The 21,124-nt window shown below is 38.5% G+C and overlaps 1 protein-coding gene and 1 long non-coding RNA gene across 8 annotated transcripts in view; one reads left to right on the plus strand and one right to left on the minus strand.

The window, feature by feature from the left end:
• The window catches only part of CTNND2 (catenin delta 2), a 638,637-nt gene that overhangs the window by 356,229 nt on the left and 261,284 nt on the right, over positions 1-21,124 (minus strand). The gene's annotated exons all lie outside the window — the stretch shown is intronic.
• LOC137477625 (uncharacterized) lies at positions 8,770-10,338 on the plus strand. The gene is made up of 3 exons (XR_011001108.1): positions 8,770-8,892; positions 9,294-9,392; positions 9,925-10,338. It is a non-coding gene; the product is annotated as an uncharacterized lncRNA (long non-coding RNA).

The raw sequence follows: 21,124 nt of genomic DNA on the forward strand, positions 1-21,124 counted from the left end.
TTCTCCATATTTTTACAACTCTTTGTTTCTATTTTACATAATTTTCTCTTTGTGCTTTCATATATTTGCTGTGTTCATATTTCACTTAGGCCCGATAAATAAAGGCAAGTGCAGCTACCACTTGTGTATGCAGCACATATGTGTGCCTGTGTGAGGCACAGAATATGCTCATGCCTTTTAGGATAACTGAGAGAAGCATTCTTTGGCTCAGTGCTCTCAGCTCCACACAAAATGAAATCACAGTCTAAGTCTCTACCCTAGAAAGAACAAAAAAAAGGGAAGTAATAACCCAGGCCCATGGTGAGTTACAGACTTGGCATTGCAAAACTGAGGTCAAACTACAAAGTTAATTCCAAGTTAATTTCAAAGTTAAAATTCAAAAGTTAAAGTAAATTCAAAGTTAATTTCACAAGTTAAATCTTGTGAAACCAGTGAAGCAATCTCAGGCATTTTCTTCAGTCTCACACTCAGTCCTCTCAACCTTTAGACATCTATCCTGCTAGTTCATATATTCTTGGTTGCTTTTTATCACCAATGCACTTAATTTTACTAATTAAGTGAAGTCTGAGATTTTTTCTATTGGTAATTTTTGCATCCCTTTAGCCCAATGTTAAACAAAGATGACAGGCAATATCCACTGTATAGTACATGTTACTGTATGCATCAGAAAATTTTATCTGTAAGGTAAATTATTCACATACACTTCAGACCATGTAAAATAAATCTGAATCAATTCAATATAGCAATAATAGCTCCTTATTTTGGTGAAAATATTTCTATGCAACATTTGAACTATTTCAAAAATTCAATCAAAGAAGTCTCCATGTATGCTGTCAAAACCCTGGGCTTTTAGCAAAATACAGATGTAGTCATCCATTGCTGTTTATCTGACCTGACAGGCAACAAAATTCCACATAGCTCTGGTGTTCCAGCACCCCTTTATGAGAAAAAGGTTGCCTTCTTCTGCTGAAGACTCCACACCTGCCACTTCATTACCTCATAGATTTAAATAGGATTAGTTCCTACACTCCAGGAGCTCTTTGAATTAATTCAATTTCTTCCCTTTGACCTCTATGACGGAGCAGTAGTAAGTCTGCAGGTGGTAAGACAACACATCAGTATTGCTCATTGATTCTTTTTAATTTTTCAAGTAATTTTAGTTAGGCAACCTTAACACTGCAGTAGCTGATCTTTTTGCATTCAAATACGAGTACCGTACACAAGCACTAACTAAATACATTGATGGGATGGGATAAAATTTGACATTTTGGAATGGAGGAATTGCTACTAAATCAAATTTTTAGAGTGGTATAAAATTCTCATTTTATTAGAAGGAATCAATCAACCAGTGCATATTCTGATCTTTGCGTGCCCTGCAGCACAGCATCTGCACACAAACCACAGTTTTACTGGGGAACAAGGAGCAATTTTTAGTAAACACAAACAATATGAAAATTGCTTACGGAGAAAGGGAATATACACATACTCAAGTCATTAAAAACATGGTAGAAATGAAGTATCCCTCACAGTTCTTAGCAGTAACCTGATCACAGTTTCAATGTAGCACACTCAATAGCAGATGTATGGAAGACAACATTCTCTCAGATAAACTGGAATCATGAATATCAGCTTAAGTTTCTAAGAATTTAAAAGTCTTCGAAAAAAATGTCATAATTTTTCTTGTCATGTCTTCCCATACGCCCTGATATAGTATTTCAGAATTTAAACTGAGATGGAAAACAGATATGTACAGTTAACTTCTGTTTTATTCATGTACATCCTCTAGATGAAGAGTAAAATTTTAAAAGAGATACAGATATGACAAAGCAATGGAAAGGAGAAAATAATGAAGTAACAGGATAATAAACAGTCTCACTTTCTACATGCCCTTTACAGCCTTTAGAAATTTGAGATAGCTTAAGAGTCCACAGTGGATTACCAGTTTTCTACGTCAATCCTTCAGATTCTCAAAAGGAATATGTTTGTTACCTGCAACACTATGATTTTCAAATAAAAATCCTGGCAGTCTGGGAATTCATGCTGTGCACATACACATCAGTGCTGAAGTTTTGATTAACTGATCCAGAAAAGGGCTCCTAAGCAGGTCAAAATAACTCTCCCTGTCTGATGAATTTATTTGAAGGCTATAGACTCAATGACCATCAACACATTTAATATCAATATTTCAATGTTTTGGAACAGACTCCCAAATTCACTGTTGTCAAATGAAATCCTCAGATTTCCATTCAGTTTTCAGTGGTTAATTTGTTACCTAAAACGAGGAAATGACTGTTGAAACATGACTGAGTTTTGCAATGTCCATCATTTATGACATTTATGTGCCAGCAAAACCACAAAACGGGATTACACAGTAAATAACATCACAAAAACTAAATATTGCTCATGGTGGTGGAACCTCTGTGTACAGAGAACAGTGAAAAATTGAAGTCAAACAGTCATGTGTGAAATTTTACTATAGCTGATTTTTCAGAAATGGAAGGTTTTCCTCTTTCTTCTCAGCACAAATACATTGCTTCCATTCCAGTCTATGCTCACACCTTACACTTGCCCTCTCTTGAGAAGGCAGTCAGAAAATGTCTTTACTTAGTTTATGGATTTAAAAAAAAAAAAAAAAAAGGTGAAAAAAGCCAGAAGATCTAAAAATCCTTATTCTTAAATGTTTGGTGGTTCTGGAAGTCACCGCTTTCAAATAAATTGTCCATTCCAAACAAGGCACACAAGCTGAAGACCACGACTTTGACTTGTCATCTGTAGCCCCCGAAGTTGTTATAGAAAGAGTTCCAACTTTTGTTTGATTGTAATTGCAGGGTTAAACCAGGAAAGCTCCAGTGAAGAAATAGCAGTGAAAAATATGCTTAACTTGAAACAAATGTTATTAGCTCTTATCTTGAATTGAGGCCTTACTCTTTGACTCCTCAATTACAGAAAAGATTAAATTCAAGTCCTTTTGCTGCATCTACAGTCCTAAAATGTTTCTCGTCAGTTACTACTTACAGAAGAAAAACAGGCAGCAGTTAATCTTTAAAGAAAGCAAAGTTTGTCAAAATCTAAAGGCATTCTCCATAAATACTCAGTTCTCCTTCTCTTCCTTCTTTGTGGAAGCACCACCAGTTGTGTGACTTACGAAGTTATTCAAGCTATTTTATAGTATCAATGTCACACATTGAAAAAACATACAGATATAGGAAGCATAACTTTGGGGTTTTATCTGATGCTATACTGTAGCCATTTTCAGTTTTTCCTCTTCCTAACATATAATTGGAGTAGTCATCTATAAATACTAGAGCTATTTGTTTGAACATGAAATACAGATATGCACTACTATCCCAATATTTGTTGTTTTGAACTAGACATTTTTAATGAATGGTTTTTTTTTTCTCTCAAGTCAGAAGAAATACTAAAAAGAACAAGGATAATCTACAAAGTAGGTAATTGCAACCCTTGTCACTGGTCAAGATGGTTTTCAGTCAAAGATATCTTCTTCATGTCATAGAATTGATTGGGATGGAAGGCACCTTTAAAAATCTTCTAGTTTCAATTGTATGACAATGAGATGGACTAGATGTCCAAAACTGACGACAACTACTACTGTCAAAATTACATACCTGGATATTTGCAGATATTTAAAAGAAAAAAAAATACAAAATTAGTAATATTTCCAAAATTAGAATTCTTTAAAAACTGGCCATCTTTTATCAAATTCTCCTTTGAATTTTGCTTGTGTACCTCTTTAGTTACATATTTTTCCTTCTCTGCTTCAGTTTTGGTCTTGATTGTTTTTGTTTTTTTTCTGCATATGTAAGTTCTGATCCTGTTAAATAATGAGGTTTATTGACATACATGACCAGATGAAGTGGTCATCTTGGCAGGTATTGTCAAACAGAAGTCAACCGGTTTAAAAGAAAAAAATCACTACTCTTCATAAAGGTGAAATGCTGCAGATTATATGCATGAGAGCCTCCCCAAACCTCCACAGGCATAGAAGAAAACATCAGCACTGGAATTAAAATGGCAAGTCAAACCTTCTGAACTACTGTTATGGGGTGACACACATTAGTTACTTCTAACAGGATTCCTTTTTTTTATTACCTGTCTGTAAGAACTGATGTTTTTCTCTGAAAAAATGTTCAGAATCCCAGTTTAAGATGATGAATCTGATTTCCTGGATGTTGACAGTAGCCATGTGCTTAAAAAGCCAAAGAGCTTAACCTGTTCAGGGTTCTTTTGAAAAGATGGGCCCCACTACACAAGCGTAGAGTGCAGACTAGACTTCATGTATTTGGGATAGATACTGTGTCTGACCTCCTCTCGATGAAAAGACAATAAGGCTAACTAAACATAGGCTCACTCACTGAAGCACAAAAAACCATGAAATGTGCATTCTGTAAGAAACAGCATTATCTTTTCCAAATGAATGCAGAACTCTTTTTATTCGTGAAGTTAAAGAGAGTATGCAAAAATAATGAAGATTAAAAATATGCAAAAAGTAGCAAATTTAAATGCTTCAAACCTATCACTGAAATATTTGGTAAAACTTCTTCTGCCCTTTGAATTGTAGTATGCCTTAACCTTTACTTTAATTTACATATTGGATTTTAACATCTTTGAATCTTAAGAGAGTCCTGAACCTACTGCAGGGTTACAATGAATATTTAGTTATTAATTATTTAAATGCTATTATACCATGGATAACCATTTGTTCAAATAAAAGTGGCACCAAATAAGCTTGTTGCACCTTTCCAAATTGGTGACTAAAGTGCAGACGCTTCAGTCGACAGCTATTTGCCAATGGATTTAATCTCTTCCAGAGAATGCTGCCACCTCAGAAGACAATTTTGAAAAAGCAAAGACTACTTTGGTAATAAAGCAGAACAAGTGAAAAAAAAAAAAAAAAACTGGGTAGAAGTGGCCTAGAAACCCATGCTACTAAGTACAAAGTCCAAGGGCTCAAAGCCAATCTGTACAGTGGGGAAATATTAATTTTTTCTGTATATTTTGTATTTCATTTTTTCCTGGTCTAGCTTCAGAAATCACCTCAGAATCTGAGCTCTAATTTTTTAAAGTACAATAGTTACCTTCAAAGAGTAGGTGTCTTAGTTTCCATTTGGCCACTTAGAAATACCTGGATACTTCTTTAAATTTCTAGTTAAAAACAATATCAAATAGCTGCTAAAAAACCCCAAACAACAGAAAAACCTTTCAATCTATCACTTGTTCCAATTATGTAGCTATATATAATTTCTTTTGGACTCAATAAAACGTTTCTCTTGTACCTTGTTTATAAATAAGCTGGAATTACTAGCAAGGCATTGTAAACTAAATGTAAAAAGAGGCCATTGGCTTTAATCTGCTTTTGTAGTCCTCTATTTTGTCAAGATTTTATGCATGTAAAAATTATATTTTAGCAGAGAAAAGGAAAAAAGTTACAGAAATTTAAACAAAAAAATTTTGGCATATTTTTCTTATAGTTTTCTACTTAGCTTTGTTCTCCTTTCTTCCATTCTTCTGCACTTATAGAATTCAGCTGAAGCTTATTTGTATAATTTTACACTTTAAACCTTGGTGATGGGAATCCCAAAATATTTTGCCAAGAGTAAGAAAAAAATCAATCTAAAATAGGACACTGAATCACATACTAGTTTGAAAAACTAATTTCTTGTTCAGAATATATACTAAACCAATCATATGGCTCAGTTACCAACAGTATCGCACACACAGTCTGTAAGTGAGAACAGAATGAAAGAAACATGCAGGGAGCTCAGGTGTACACTGCAGCTTTAGAAACAGATAACTAAAACTATACTGTGGTAAATAACTAAATTTTTACTTCAACAGTTTACCAAGGCTAAATTCTTTGGATATACAATATAATTTAACAGTGTCATGTGTCAGAATTTAAAAGGATCTTTTCAGCACTTGTTTTAATGTTCTGTTTTCCAAGCATTTTGGGGGTAGAGGGCATAGGCAAAGAACAGGATAGTGCTAAAAACTTAGGTTTCTGTTTTATTTTTTAAAAGCATATTCAAATATGAAAGTTTTTATCAACAGGTAATAAGATTTCTAAAGTTAAAAGAACATTGTCAAACTAACAATCTGAAAATGTGCAGACAAAATGGGGGTAGTAAGAGTCTCTGTTCACAGGCAACTGTAAACCAATAGAAGGGTGAAAAACAAGACAAGCTAAAAAGACATGTCACTTGGAGGATTTCTACACATTATTTACTGGATAGATATTTGACAAATTCATCTTACTCAGCTTGTGAAGAAGTACAAAAGATTCAAAACATAATGTCAGTGTCAGCTTTTTAGTGAAAAACCCATCAAGCTGCAGTCCCGACAGCCATTCAATGTTTCTGCCTGCTCTGGTGTGACACTCAGAAAAGGCACTTGAGCAACCATTTAGTAAAGGGCACATTTTCTTGTTTCCCTGCACTTGCCCATTTTTGTATCACACAGACCCTTATTAGCAGGTGTGATATAACATCACAAAGAGAACTACCACTGAGAAAAGATGCCAGAATTACTTTGAGATGCTGAGGAAAACTTCCTCTAATCCTGTGCTTGGAATTAAGAATTTTCCTCACTCGTATTTGTCTCCAGAGAAGCAGTGGGAAATTACACAGAAACTAGGGAAGGTTGCTCAAATGAAGAAATATCAGCTTTATTAAGTTTGCTGGGTTACCAGCAAACCTGCATCTCTAGCAGTATTAAAACACTCTTCCCTTTGATTGTCTAGTGCTAACAGTAAGCCTTTAAATTCCAGAGTAATTAAGGCTGCAGCCTATTATTCCTTAAGTCAAGGGCAGCTTTGTTTTGCCTCTGCCCGAACTGTGATTTAGCAATTGCTGGAAAGCAACAAGCAGCTGCACGCTGAGTAATTCAGTGTCTGCTGGGGAAAGCTCTCATCATCCACCTCGTCGAGGCCTGGCCTCTCGGAGGTACGCTCCGATCCCTGAAGGGACCAGGCTGGAGGTTGTGCTTCCCTGCTGGGATGACCAGGAATGCCACTAAAAAGCAGATTGCCTGGTGGGGCAGGTGGCCACTGTAGGATGTGAGGTGTGGGGCAAAGAAGAGAAGCCAGAGGAACTCTGGAGTAGCTGGACATCAGGGGTAAGCAGAGCAGAAATGCAGCAACCCAAGGCAGGGGAAGGAGGAGCGGGAGAAAATGTTCACAGTTTACAATTCAAGGTCACTAGCTGGCATAAAACAAGCCCAGAAGGACTAAATCACTGCACCATGACACAGTAGGAACCACTTTCATCTTTCATCTCTGTGCTGTTTTCTTAGTAATCTGGAATTTTTCTGTATTTAAAAGATAAATTTTCTACCTTCTTTTTTTTTTTCCTCTGCCCCTTCTGCACTTAAGAACCCTTTTCATCTTCTTTGGGGACCTTATTTTTAGGAGGAAGACTAGGCTTGCTCATCTCACTTGAGTCATAACCTTTCACATCTAGCAGCAAGGTAACTTCAGTAAGGTTCTGGTCTGAGGAATGGTTTTCAAACCAGCTACCACATAGTTTCTGCCTTAGTGCCTTTTCCTCTAAGAAGCCACATATACAAAGATAGGATGATGGATTTTTCTGAAACAGAAGTTGGAGTACTGGAGTGGTATCATCTCATTGTCAGAAAGACTTAAAGACTATATTCTGTGTATGTATTTCAGATCAATTATCCTTGACAATAAACTACTATGTCTATAAATCATTTGGGTGGTCTAACACTTTCAGATTTTGTAGCACTTTTTCCCCAAGATAATTGAGGCTTCAGATTCCTTTTTACAAATTAAATTCAAGACAATGTTCTTTATTAATTGTAGTAGTCCAGGAATTTGGCAGCATTGCTTGAATGCACTCACCATTTCAACATAAAACTTTCCAACTGTACTTAAGTTGAACAGTTAAAAAAAAATACATAGCAAAAGTATTTTATTTTGCATACAAACCATACACCATTCAGAACAAGAACCTACAAAACAATTTTACAGCCACAAGTAAGTTTTCCTCATGCTTTTCTTTGTCTCTGGGGAAAAAAAAAAAGTTTTCCAAATTTTATTCCTGACTAGTATGCATTAACTTAAGTACCAAAGTAAATGTTACTTTATAAATATCTTGAAACTATTTTCTTTACTACAAAACCTCCAGCTTTCCTACTCCTTTCCAGTGCATCATTAATCTAGTTAGAAAAATAAACAAATAAAAATGAGTAAACAAAAACTACTGAGCCACCAAATGTAGTTTTCCCTAAACACACAGACAGTTTTGGTTTAAAGGACTTTGTGTTTTTCCTGAATTGCTTTGTGCTGTGTCATTGCTCTGTGCTGCTTTTCTACCTTTCTACATGACAGAAAATAGACCCTGACACCTGTCAGAGTTCCTGTTGATCACAGAAGTTCAACAATGTCCCAGTACATTACCAGAATAACCAGAAATCTATCATTAAGTTAATTATTTAATTGCAGAGAAACAAAAGCAGAGAAGGTAAGAAAAAACAAGCCTTAATAGCAGCTGGTGCCTTTAGCTGGGGTGAATGCCAGAGAAACTTTGAAGCACAAAAAACCCTCAGCAGTTCCCTGCAGACTCCCTGCCGAATGTCCCCATTATGCACAGAAAGCTTTGCATAGGCTTTACATGAAACACTGCCTTGATTCGAGTAATGAGGTCCACAAAAACATAACACTAAATATCTGTTCTGGTATATTCTGCAGGCAGGTCACAGTTGTCGGCAAGTGCCAGAAGAGACAGCTTTACTACAGTTGTCAGCAAGTGCCAGAAGAGACAGCTTTACACTTCCTAAAGTCTGCCCACTAAATTGTGCCCAGGATCCCATAAAGCTTCAGCCAGGAGAGCAAAGAGCCCAAGTTCATAGGGACAGGTGAGCCCGCTCCAGCAGGGAAAAAATACCCCATGCTTCATGGTTATGGAAAGGGGAAAGCGCTTCCCCATGGTAGTGAGCAGAAGAAATTGCACAGAAGGCACAGCTTGCTCACAAAACAGCAAGGCATCACAGCTACCTTGCCTTGCTCTAAAATAGCCAAGAGACATTTGCTAAAAAATATTTCCTGCAGCTTTTGCTGCTTCACAAAATTTGATATTACAATGTTGGATGTGAGAAGCTAATCCTAAAAGAAAGAAAAGGGAGGGAGCCTTCATTTATCATTTTATTATATGGTTTAAGACCATGTGAATGATGCTGTCACTTATGCTGACCATAAGGTTAGCATCTGTGCCAGGTAAAGTAAATTCAGTATTTGAGCTCCTGTTAATGATTTACAGAAACTTTTTTGTTGGAAGCATGTGGAATGTAAATAAGGAGAGGAGTCCCTCCCTAAGCTGAGCTTTCCTGGGTTGACATGACCTCCATGAGTCAGGAAAGTGATGAACAGAGGCCCTCACAGAGACCACCTAGCTTGCCTCCTGTCATTCCCCACCCACTACCTTCCTCATGGCAGAAGAGGAAGGAATAGTCTATGGATGTGACTTTCTGTAAGAAAATTAGATACTCTTTTGCTGATAAAAGCACATCCAGGGGGCTGAAGATCTTAAAATTATTTCCCTTGGATTTGCTCTGTGGCAGGGGTAAGCTACTCTGCCTACAGGTACTTGAAAGAAAGTGTCAGTCTCTGAAAGCAGACTTTCATGTCTGCCTCGTCACTAGTTGACATGTACGGTCTGCCTCCAACATCATACAGAGCAGAGATTAAATGTCATAGATCTGTGGATAAGCCGTATGAACAAGCAGTTCTATATTGTTTTTTAATTTTTTTTTTTGATAATTCTTGAACATTCCACGTCCTATGGAAGATATACCAGTAGGTTGTCCTTGGATGTGTATCAGAAATGTTCTTACTTTGTTAAACATTGATCAAAAGAGTTTTTTCATATCACTGCTACACAGGAGACAGAGGTGAGATTTCCCAGTGATTTTCTAGACTGCAACACACTCCAGGCCAGCTTTGTGTGGCAAAAGTCAGTGCTGAGACATCCTCGCAAGCCTCAAATAGCTTTTCAGGAGGAAGCTGGAAGAAGGTTTGGTGGCTCCCCTACCCTTTGTGCAGGAATGGCTGCAGAGCTGAGGCTGCCACACTTGACCACAGACCACGTGAGCTATGCTGCCACCACACTGCAGGTGCCTGTGCCTGGCCACCAACCCCACTGTCCCAGACCCAGACTGACTTCCCAGTCTGACACAGGAACTGCCTCATCCCTGTGTTCCCACCTGGGGACCTCTGCACTGCAGCTGACCCAGCTACTGCCTCTGGGCCTGCCTTTAGCAGGAGTCACTGACTGGTGTTTCAGGCTTCACCTCAGCCCTACCTCATCACCAGGAATTTGTCTGACCTCTTCACTGAACCTGGAGTGAACTCCTTTCTTCTTTGAACCTTACTCCTGTCTCCAGACCCACCCTGCTTGGATCCTGAGGGACGCGGCCCTGGATAGTGAGCCCCCCATGCTGCCAGGTTTGTTAGCACGCTCTGCCCTGACTCCCTGGTGCTGATGGCCAGCCATCCCTTGCTGGGGCTGACGGTCACGCTGGAGCTAGGAGTACAGACCGGATGCCCACAAAATAAAGGTCTGGCACCGGGTTAGAGCCCTGCTGAGTTGGAAAAAGAATCCAAGAGCATCCTGTTAAGTAGTAAGAAATACTATTTTGTACTTGAACACTGTAGCCTTTGTGAGGGATGCTGGCACAGAAGCAAAGTAAAACCTCTCAAACAGTCATTTCAAAAGCAGAATTTATACTCCTTCAGCCTGACATTGGGCAAAAGAGAGCCTCAGCTCCCTGCAACAGTTTGTGGTGTGGGATGATCCCACACGACAGGATGAGACTGCCAATGTGCTGACTAGTCTGATCACAAAGGAAGTCTTCTGGCCATGAAATTTTAGTGCTGGGCCAGTTAAATAGTAATTGAACATAACCAGTAAATTACAGTATCACCCTCTAGTGATATTAAAAGCAAAGTCACATACACAAGAAAACTGTAAAAGATTTCCGGTACCATGACTGAAGTTTAACACTGATGAGAAAATACACTAATTTTGACAAGGAAACAAGTGGTATGCTGTAATACATATAGAGATGAAGACAATCTCCAAAATGCTCAAATGTTCCATTCAATCAACATATTCAGAGCACTGTAAGTTCTTAACAGTTTTTTAAGATAGAGTCATCTAAAGGCACCATGATCCTGAACATCAACTGAGAACACTCAGTGCTGTGCTGTATCTAACAGTTATTGTAGATTATAACCTATATCGTGACACTGATACTTGACAAGTGAGCAACTTTATAAATTTGCATTGTCTGATCCTGAGTTGCCAATTTTAAAGTTGTCCCATACAAGATAATAGAATACATTCTTTTCTTCCTTCTGTTAGTTCACAACTTAAAATAATGTCATCCATCAAACCCTGATACTTGACCGAGCCATCAAAACTTGCATTTCCCACAAGTGATGCACCAAGTTCTAAGAACCATGGCCTGACAAAAGAAGGGTAAAATTGAGGAAAATAGAGGCCAACTAATTGTCCTTCATACTTTTCCACTGCAACACATTTAAGCTTATTAAATACAGTTCTTAAACCACTCCGGCTACATGAAACGAGTCAGAGCCACAGGTGCATAGCCCTGCAGACAGTTGTTGCTGAACTGCTTTTGTAACCTGCTTCTAGCACTGCCCTCCCAGAAGAGTCTGTGTTTTCTCCTCTAGCACTGCACACAACTGCAAGTACAGCAAAACACAGCACAGAGAAATCCAACCTCCCTGAGTGTCTCTATAGCTAGGAAAGAAATGAGAAAGCCCAGCTAGCTCACACAAAAAGCACAGTAGTCCCCTGGGTAAGGTGGCCCCTCAGCCCCCAAAACATAAGCAGTTCAAGTTCTTGGGCAGCTGGTCAGCAAAAAGGAATGTCTGCAAACACTGTCACAATAGATTTTGAGTTATAATTTAAACTCTCTCCTTCCCCCAGTGCTGGCATTTCAATTGCAGCTCAATAGGAACTTTTTTTTTCAGCAATTCCAGATCTGAATTAGTGTGTCTGTACTTTCCATGCCCAGAGCAAAAAGACCTAGACAGGGGATGAGCCAGTATGTACAATGTGCATGCCCTCTTTGGAATTAAGTATTGAGTTTGAGCAGTGATCCCTGAATCACTTATTCTGCCACAATAAGAATCCTTGAGATTAATCAAACCATTGAAAGAAAGATGTGTATGCACCTGGCTTTCTTCCCAAAAGGCACAGCCATGACCTTTTTCCAAAAAATAAAAATCAAAAATTAACAAAGCCTCCCCATCAGTGACACACTTCTTGGTATGCTCAAGAGAACCTAAAATATATATGGGTACTGAGTCGTACTTTTTGAGCTCAATTTACCAATAAATTAGATTGATGACTGGGTTGAAAAATGAATCTTTTCTCAAAGATAATCAAAATACATCTAAGCTGAGCACTTACTTTACTGTACTGATAGCAAACAAAATTGTTTTTCCTTTTGCTTGCCATTTAATACAGTGGAACAAAAATCCCTCCACTATAGCCTCAACACACAACTTGATTGTCTCATTATAAATATATGTTTTGGCTTCATCCTCATCTACTATTTTTGTTGATAAATTCTTCTGTTCCTAGAAAGGAAAAAGCAGGCTATTGTCAAAGACTGAATATCCAATTCAACTGTGTTCTCTTAAGTGTATCCAAAATATAATAAAAGCAGAGGTTAAATATATTGTTCCATTAGACTGTAACTGGCACCTTGACATGATACAACAAAATTATCACTGCAAGTGAACAAGAGTAGAGAAGTCTGCATGCTTTCAGAGATATATATTGTGTGTAAAAAAAAAATTATCAGGAACTTATGTTTGAGAATCTTGAGCATAATACAACCCATTTAAATATATTTATCTTTAATTTTTAATACCTCAATCTGCATAAAAATGATGACCCATTCTGAGAGCTGATCCATTCTGTTTGCAGAATGACACAAATGATTGTAGAAAAATAGTCCTGATCACCCTCTTAAGCATTGTAACTTAAAATATATAAAATACTATTAACCTTGGAGATCTTCAACATAGATACAACCTATTGCACAGTTTTCTCTATAAATATGGCATCATGCCGTGATCCATGCAGATCAATAGTTTGATGAGACTTTCTGAATTGGTTTTGCATTCTGTATTAAAAGAGTAGTTGGCAGATTTGAAGGCTGGTACACTTTGCCTGTAACAAGACTGGACATACTTCCCAATAGACACTTGATGACAGCAAAGAATGTGAACATGGAGGATCAATTCTGAATTCAAACCTACTTTTCTGGAGGACATTAGTTCCTACTCCATAAGGCTACCTATCTCTTCTCTAAGCTTGATCTCTTCCGCTTTATAGTGCCAAGCTTTTTTGCCAAGTCCTGTATCCACAAGTACTCTATAAACGTAACCCTGGCATCCCTTTCTTGGGTTGGAGGGAGTCAGACTCCATCTCCCTATATAGCAACATATATGTTCACTTTTTCCAGTTTTATTGTAACTCCAGCATCTTTGTCTTTTCCATCAGCCTTTCTCCCTTAGCTATGTAAATACAGTTCTGGCTATCACTAGCACAAGGTCAGAGGCTTGTTGTTCAGTCAGCAGCACGGGATCTTCAGATGTGTCTGGCTCTGCCTTGGTGGAAGCTGCTTTTAGCTGTGGCAGCAGTTGTCTGATGGACACATGCCTGTGCTTCCCTAACAATGGCTTCAGTTTGGGGGCACCCAGAGCACGGGGCTGGCACTCCTACATAATCACTGTGTAACAAACAGCCCCTCCAGCATAATGGGACTTGGGGAGGCAGTGTGCAGCTCCCCAACTTGGAAAGCAGGGGGAAGACAGGCTGTGGTAAGATATTACATAAAAATATCCCCAAAAGAGAGCCAAGACTGAGGAGAAAGGGCTGCCACCATGAACCTTGCTCAGCAAAGCATTCACACTGCTGAAAACTTGTTCTAATTGCCACCTTTCCTCTTAAGAAGCACTGAAACTTTCAGCTTCAGAACTCAGAGGAACACTGAAATACACACAGCAGCAGGGTGAAGCAGCAGCTACTTGAAAGTGTCTCTTGTATTTAAAATTTAAAAGCTATTTCCAACAAGGTTTTCCTTTCTTTAAAATTATTTAAACTTTTAGACAATTTAAGTATTTATTTGCATTGGAGAGTTCCTCTTTACATATCTATATGGTGTGTACCCTTTTGTTGATAATAAGATTTTGAGTCCAACAATCATCATTTTGTGCTGAAACAGATTTTCCTTATCTTTAAACTGTCTACCCACTTCCTTTGGTTCCCATCGACCTAGCCTAGATCCTTTTATAATCTTATGTTACTCTTTTCTCAAGTTGTGGTACACCGCTGCCTTCCTGTGTTGGCTTATCCAGTCCCAGCTTACCACTCACCCTCTTCTGCTCTTTACTTACTCTCCTTACCTTGCTACCAAATTCCTAAGCCTCTCACCATTCTTCACCCTCTGGGTGAAGAATCTTATTCTAATATCCAATCTAAACTTCCCATGACACAACTTCAGGCCATTCCCTCAGGTCCTGTCACTGGTCACCACAGAGAAGGGATCAATGTTTGTTCCTCCTCTTCATCTCATGAGGAAGTTGTAACAGCAATGGGGTCTCCCCTCAGTGTCTTCCACACTGAACAGACCAAGTGACCTCATACACTCCTCATGCAGCTTCCCCTCAAGGCCTTTCACCATCCCCATGGCTCTTCTTTGGATGCTAAGAGCTCAATGTCTGTTTATATTGTGGCACCCAAACCTTCCCCCAGCACTCCAGGTGAGGCCGCCCCAGCTCAGCGCAAAGCAGGACAATCCCCTCCCTTGTCCAGCTGGCGATGCTGTGCCTGATGCTCCCAGGACAGGGTTGGCTCTGCTGGCTGCCAGGGCAGAGTTAACTGAGACTCAATTTGCCACCAACCGGAACCCCCAGGTCCCTTTCCATAGCACTGCTTTTCAGCTTCTCATTCCCCAATCTGTCTGAACATGCAGGGTTGTCCCATCCCAGGTGGAGAATCCAGCACTTGCCCTTATTAAACTTCATATGGCTGTGCCTTGGATTAGTTTTTGTCTTGGACTATTCTTGACTTCCTTATGTTGCTTTTTCAGTTGTATGAAACTCAGAAGTGCAACCCGAAGAGACACAATAGTTTCACCCAACATTATGGGGACAAACAGGCTCCTTGGGGATCCTAGGCAGAATAATGAAGGCACCAGGGGTCAGGAGCGGGAAGTACCTGTGAATAATAGATGTGAATCCCCCTTGAGGTCAGCAAAATTTGTGATAAAATGTCATGTATGCAAATTCTCTGTAAATGATGATTCTAAAGCTTGTTCTAGCACAACCCTTAAGCACGCTCCAGAAGCAATGCCTTGGTAATTTCTGTCTAAATCTCCAACATACAAACTTACATACTTCAACATATCCTGTTGCAACCTTGCTGGATATACTCTCATGTGTATTTTTCCCATCAGAAAAATAATTCTGGTTTCATGAATTAGTAACCATGGAATTGTCAGTTCAGCCAAGTTCTCCCAAGCTAGATTTGCTTATCACACTTCATTTTCCCAAAGCATACTTAATGTAATGTAATGGATATAATAATATTCAGATGCCTTAAATTGTTCAACCATTCAGCTGTAGTCATTTGACATACACCTAGTGCTAAATCTGGACTGTACTAGCTACAGGCTCACAACAACTGCAGGATTTACCTAAGGCCAAAGGATCTTCCTTGGTATCTGCTTCTGTCTTCATAATTTAACAGTGTGTTGGGCAAATTGTGCTGTTGAATGTGCTGCACAAACATTATCTACTATTATTGCTAAAAGTGTGTGTGGTCAGCTATCTTTCCTGGCTGCTGCACTCAGAACAATTATCCAGAGGGAAGAGGAAGGGCTTCCAGGATGAGGCTGAAAGGCAGAAATGTCCAGAAGGGTGAGGCTCTGTTGAGAGCAGAAAGCAGACCTCAGCCATACTGCAGAGCGATCTCTGGGGAAAAAAAGCCCAGACCCGTAAGAGCTTAGGAGGAAATGTGTGGTACCTACTGAATCCGGAAAAATCTCTGAAAGCTGCTAGTGTACAAAAGCAGAAAGAAACAACTTAAAGTACAATAATACAAAGTTATTTTAGTACAAGAGTACTTACAGTACAAGAGTACAAGTTATTTTAGAACTTCCACCTTAATCTGCCTGTACATCAGCACTGAGACTTCCCAATTTCCACAACTAACATGCTCTAATTAGATAATCTTATTTCTAACAAAATGTATATTTAGGGAATAGAATACTCTCCCACTGTTTCCATTCAGTTTAGTTCAAAGTGAGCTGAGAGTAGTTCCAGCAGGAGGCTCAAAGTTAAATCCTAGACTGAGTGGTGTGTTAATATGGCATTTTAAGGAGCGTGGTTGGTGGTGGTTTTTTTTCTTAGAAAAAGATAAATAGACTGTAAAGAAAGCAGATGTGAGTTTTGTAAATTATAGGTAGAAAAATACAATATAAAATTTTTATCTTTATCATCATCCACGTACAGATACACAAAACCATATTAAGATTTGGAAAAATATTGACCTCATATGTAAACAGATTTTGGAAAGATGAATAGAAGAAGCATGATATTAGTGGTGCATTAGCTACTGTATCTGCCTATGAATATCATACTGATTGTAACATTTTGCTATTACTTTCTGAAGCTTTTTCATTCTTCTGAGAAGGTCAGAATAAAAGAAGAAAACCAAACACATATCCACTGTTTTTTTTCATTTGTCAAGACCTCCACAAGATATCTGACGATGTTTATTATCTGCTGCTTCTCCTTCAGGGCGTATTTTCATATTAGATTTAATTCAATCTAACAGCAGGCGGAGGCCAGAGGGGGTAGACCCGCTTTCTCCCTGCTTTTCTGACTCTTCCCTTGAGTTAAATTTAGTAATTGTGCAACTCTCTAGTGCCCCTCCTCAGCTTGCTGATCTAAGGGAAAACTCAGAGGTTTTCATGAGTTAGCTTTCCCTCCAAGCAGGGAACGTTTAGTGTGACAAGTAAAACTCAGGAAGCAGAAGGAGCACACAAAAAGTGATGTGAGCATGAGACAACTATTGCTCCTTTCAGTGGCAGTCAGTCATCATAAGATGAATTCATGTCCTTAGGCTGCATCTATGGTATTCTTTTCAGTCTTAAGCAGTAGTATCATTTTGAAGCAAATTCATGAAGTAAAGATCCTTTTGGAATGCCAGTTCAGTTTGCAGAATTGGTAACAGTTCATGCTAACTAGATCCTTTCAGGAGGAAACTTAGCTGAAAACATTGTTCCAGAGGTACAACAAATACTCACTAAAGATTCATATGACTTCCAAAAGATTCTTGATAGGGGCTCAGAGCTACTCTCTAGTGCTTCTTATACTACACTGACCAGGTGCTGCACTGTCTTCATGAAGATGAAAACCTTAGTCTTGGAAGACCTTAAACCACAACCAGACTTTGAGGGTAGCAAAACAGACGACATGTCTGTATTACAGAAATCCTGAGCTCATTTTCACATGGAAACACAGCACTTGAGCTTTGCACTCATTTGAATACCCCTACTCACAGAACCAGGATCATCACATGGGAGAATCCTTCAGGATAGAAGTCTTCAAGCCCTCAAGTACAGAAGACCCATGTGAATAAACATCCAGGGACACATCATTGGTCTGCTCAGTGCCCCACACTGTGCTGTGTGGATAAGCCCCTCATTCCTGCCAAGGAATTGAGCAGACAGGGGGGTGGTATCAGTCTACATACAGCTCCCGAAACAGTGAAACAACTGATTTGGTCTAGAATCCATCCAGGGCCCTGAGTCACAAGCATTTGGAGACAGGGCTGGGAACAGACCTGAATACAAGGTGTAGTGCACGTCCAAGAGGTCCATCCAGGAGAGAAGTTACCCATAACATATATTCACAGTCCACCCAGGTGACACAGCAATGCACAAGGCTGAAGACACAGCTACCTACAATGGACATTCAGTGCTCATCAAGGAAATGGGACTGGAAAAGGCACACCTACTAACTGGCTCTGTGCCCTTAGGACACTGACATTTGGTCTCAGTGTCATACATTTTCTGGCTGAAAGCTAGTCTACAGGACAGACATGGAAAGTTTTCTAGAAACTTGAGCATTATTAGTACACCATTCTGTGAATTCATCTTGCTAGAGGGGCAAGGATACTCACACTCTTCATTTATTTTCCATTGGCCCCTGAATGCCTTACCAATAGTATGTTGACAGCAGACAAAGAATGCTATCACAGATAACTTAAACTGCTCTGGGTAGGGTAATGAAATGGAAATGACATTAAAGATACCAGTGTATAGCAAAGTAATGGTGACACATTCATTTCAAGCATGACCTGCCTATACGTTTATGGAGTAACATAAGCAAACTGAAAAGCAAGTTCTGTGTCACTGTCACTCTCACAGCCAGTCTGCAAGTGCAGTCAACTTGTACATATCTCAGAGAGAAGAAATATATTGCTACTTGGCTGCAACACTTGGTAAAACTGACAACACTATCTATCAGAGAAGCACTATACATTTTCTGCAGGTGAAGCACTGGAATACATTCAGAAAGGATTTTCAGGTATAATTATTTCAGAGAATGCATAAATAGTTCCCATTAAGTAATTCCTGGCCTTTTCATTTGATACAGCTCTTTTTCTTTACAGTTACTCAAAAAATGTCTGTAAAAGCCCTATGTATATATTAATTTTATAGCTTTCACTGAAATGGGATTGTTCCTTAACACCACTTACATTTTATTACACAGTTATCCTGTGTACAAGGGAGCAATGACATGTGCCTTGCTACAGTACATCAACTGTCCCTGGTATGTCATTACCATGACACAAGAGCAAGCATAAATTTAAAGTATCAAGTGCAAAACAGATTAAAACAATGAAAAATTCGTAAGTGAAGTAAGAACCAAAAGGCACAGTTGGCCTCCAGTTGAAAAGAACTTGGCTAAACGGACAGTGATGGAGCTAAAACCAGACACCCAGAACTCCATGACAGGACAAGTGGTGGCCAAGTGCAATGAGATTGTAAGGCACATAGAGCCAGTCACTACAGAAATCTTAAAGTTGCCTTTATTCCCCAAGTACCAGTAGAACAACTCATAGTATCCAAAATATCCCAATTTTGAATGTATTTGAGTGCTATCTTTAATAATAATAAACTATTTGGAACATTTGGGCTTTTAGGTTTTTTACTTGTTTAAAATGTTTACAACATGTTTAAAATTTCAGAGAAAATCTGGAAACCAGTGAAGGACTCACATCACTTTTAAAGAACTGCCTGATATTATTTTCATTAATTGAAAACATAATTTTGATTCTCAGAAAAAAACACAGCTATTTACATAAAATATATTTCCAGTAGTAAATATTCTACAGCTCATGAATTCAGATGAAATATGAACATAATCATATGCTGCAACATTGAAAAAAAATTAAACTGAGCAGTAAGGCATTTCTTTTCTATGTTAAAAGTCAGAAATCCCTATGGTTGCCATAACTTCTAATAATGTTATGAGCTTGTTTAAACATACTTAAAAAAAGATATCTTGGGAAAATTATCACAGTATTTGGAATACCTAATGCAGTCAAAACTGGCATTTGAAGGCATTTTGAACTGCATTCAGAAAGTAAGCAATGCCATTTTAGATGCTGTATTTCCCATAAGAGGCTGGGTGTCCTCATGTATTTGAATCTTTTTTTCTTAACATTAATAGCTTTGCCCCCTAATGCTACCTAAAGGCCATCAAGATGACAGTGGAAAAGATAAGTCACATTAACTGTGCTTATTGTCCTATCAAAAAGTAAAGTAACTTTATGCCACATTCATTGCTTCTCCCCTGTGTTGCCATTTCTTTCACTGCAAGCTTTCTTTTCAAAGAGAACTGGCCAAGCCTTTCCAGGCAGTAGTTCATGGTGAATCCTTCCCATCAGGCTTCATGCTATCACACTGCAAAACCACAGACCTAAAAGATTCTAGTTTTAGAAAGTCTCCAACTTCAAAATAAAGGAGGTACCACAGTGTGACAATCTTGGCAGAGTACTGATGCCAGAGAAGAGAATGACTGCCTTGGCAGAACTGAATGCTTCATTCAATCCCTGCCCTTCCTCCATGCAAATAAAGCTCTTTTTTCCTTTTTTAAAATTTCTTCTTCTTCTTCTTTTCCTTCTTCTTTTTTCCCATTCCCCTGCACATGGGAACAAAAGAACTGAAAGAAGGAAATCAACTTGTCTCCACAGGGTACAGCACCTAGGTCCCTTCCTTTTAAAAAGAAGCATGACAATTCAGCAGGCAAGTAAAACTTCAATATTTATATCTGTTCAAATTGTGTTATAAAAAGCAATTAAGATTTCACCTCGGACCATAAAAATGGTCCATTAGAAAATAACCGTGAATTTCTGCCCTGATGCTCTTTACAATCTTATTCCTACAGATATTCAGGGGTCTCAAGTTCCACACAAGAGAACTTGTAATTTAATACATATTGTTTAAATTTAACTGTGACTGTATAGGTTGTTTTGAAGCCTCTGCTTTCTCTTGCAACTCCATCTTGCGAGAAGAACCAATGTCAACGCAATGCTGTAAGGTGGGTTTTTTTTCTGGTTTTGTTTGTTTTTTCTGTTTTGTTTTAATTTGAGATTAACGCCTAACCATGACACAGTAAGTTAAAGTAAATACAGAAGCAAATCTAGAGAATGTACTTTCAATTATGGATTTACTACTTTTTGTTCTGCTTCCACAGTTTTTTCATAAGAATGATGCAACATTTCAACAGGCAAAATCAAAGGTAATTTTCTAACTTCTTTACCCAAGCAATACCATTGAAACTAATGAGCGGTCAATGAATTCAAGACTGGCTGCAAGATTTGTATCTTCCACTAAAAGGCTTGCTACCTGCTTACAAGTCACATTGCATGGTATCCCCCTTTGAGGTTTCTCTACAATAAAATTAAACATCAGTCAAAATGGATTTAATGGATTAATTTTTTAATAGATTACTTGAAAACTTCAGCAACATTAG

Source organism: Anomalospiza imberbis, chromosome 1 (genome assembly GCF_031753505.1).
Source record: "Anomalospiza imberbis isolate Cuckoo-Finch-1a 21T00152 chromosome 1, ASM3175350v1, whole genome shotgun sequence".
NCBI lineage: Eukaryota > Metazoa > Chordata > Aves > Passeriformes > Viduidae > Anomalospiza > Anomalospiza imberbis.